This window comes from Macrobrachium rosenbergii, chromosome 6 (assembly GCF_040412425.1).
Source record: "Macrobrachium rosenbergii isolate ZJJX-2024 chromosome 6, ASM4041242v1, whole genome shotgun sequence".
Taxonomy (NCBI): Eukaryota; Metazoa; Arthropoda; class Malacostraca; order Decapoda; family Palaemonidae; genus Macrobrachium; species Macrobrachium rosenbergii.
Window position 1 is genome coordinate 20,308,334 of NC_089746.1, and position 1,927 is coordinate 20,310,260.

The window sequence follows — 1,927 nt, forward strand, 5'->3', positions numbered from 1 at the left end:
CAAGTTCCAATGTTTCCTTTTCCAAGAGTTTTTTTTTTTTAAGAAGACTTTGAAGGTCTGTCACATAGTCCTTGCAGTTTCTTGGCTTGTACAGTATCTGATGGAAACTGCCATAAGCCTACAACAATTATAGTCGTGTAGTTCTCGTAAAAGGAATTGTAATGTAAAGGATTTGTCCACGTGATTTTTAAGTAAATATAAGGGACTAAAATCATCTCCTCACCATTTATAGATATGAAAGTTTATTCATAATGCAATGTTGTCTATTTCATTTATCTAAGTTGCCCAGAAGCCTTTTTGAAGTATTTTTCATCACCAGTGACCCTGATTGGGACTCCTGCATCATGTAGTTAACCGTTTATTATTATTATTATTATTATTATTATTATTATTATTATTGGATAAACAAACCCTCAGTTATGTACTGGTAAATATCTTTAAAAATGTATGTCGAGATATATTTTTAAATATGTGTACCCATACATAACTGTGGATTTATTTCTCCATTTCAAGACTCATACTACTAAGAGTATTTTTTAAATTACTCTTATTATTATTATTACACCACACGCGACGGTGGAATTTATGCGACCTTGGGATCTTCTGAAGGTTAGCATAGATTAAATGATGAAGTTGACTGGTTAGATAAGAACAGGTAAAGGTTTCGAAACTCACGGATAATTCGTCAGTTTTGGAGGCAAAAGAGGTCGAGAAAATGGTGGATGGCGGGAAGAAAAAGGTGTTTGGACGGTAGCGCGAGAACTCAAGTGCAGCAGTGAGTGAAGAAGGTAGACTAAATAAATAATTAAATAAATAAATAAATAAAATATATATATATATATATATATATATATATATATATATATATATATATATATATATATATATATATATATATATATATATATATATATATATATAGGACAAGGGCAGAGGAAGACGTCCATAATAACGGCATAACTTTTATTTGTGCTTATGTTTCAAGACATCTGTCTCATTATCAAAGCTGGAATAAGTAAAATATATATATAAAATCAGACTCATACTTAAAATTACAATCAAAATATAAAAAAGTTATACAAAAGAAAGACAAAATTAAGAAGACCGTTACCGTTTTGTACGGAGTATAAAAGTAGAGTGACATAAACAAAGAATTCCAGGCCGGGGTAAACTCACGTCAGGTACAGAGTTGTTGAGGTAGTTTGGTTGTTCAATCTTGGTACTAGTAGTTTAATAAAAAGAGATTCAAAGATAGGAAGCGAAGAACTGGGGACTTTGGAAAGTATTTTAAAATTTCTATAATCAATTTCTGTTTTACATTTTTTGACGTGTTCTCGAATATTTGAGAACTCTGGATTAGATAAGTCTTTTTACAACACTTTGAATAACCTAATTCAACAGTATGCACCTGCCATTAATTGTAAATTGATTCCGGTCAATCCTCTTAATATCAAATCATTATTCCAGTACAAAGACAAAATTAGCCCTCTTATGACATCAAGCATCGTCTATTTATTTGCTTGCCCCCGATGTAGTCAGGGGAAATACGTGGGCGCCTCACGCCGCCTACTGAAAGTGCGAATTGATTGTCATAGGGGGGTCAGTTATAGAACTGGAGTCAAATTATCTAATCCAGAGTTCTCAAATATTGAACAACCAAACTACCTCAACAACTCTGTACCTGACGTGAGTTTACCCCGGTCTGGAATTCTTTGTTTATGTCACTCTACTTTTATACTCCGTACAAACGGTAACGGTCTTCTTAATTTTGTCTTTCTTTTGTATAACTTTTTTTATATTTTGATTGTAATTTTAAGTATGAGTCTGATTTTATATTTATCTTTTACTTATTCCAGCTTTGATAATGAGACAGATGTCTTGAAACGTAAGCACAAATAAAGTTATGCCGTTATTATGGACGTCTTCC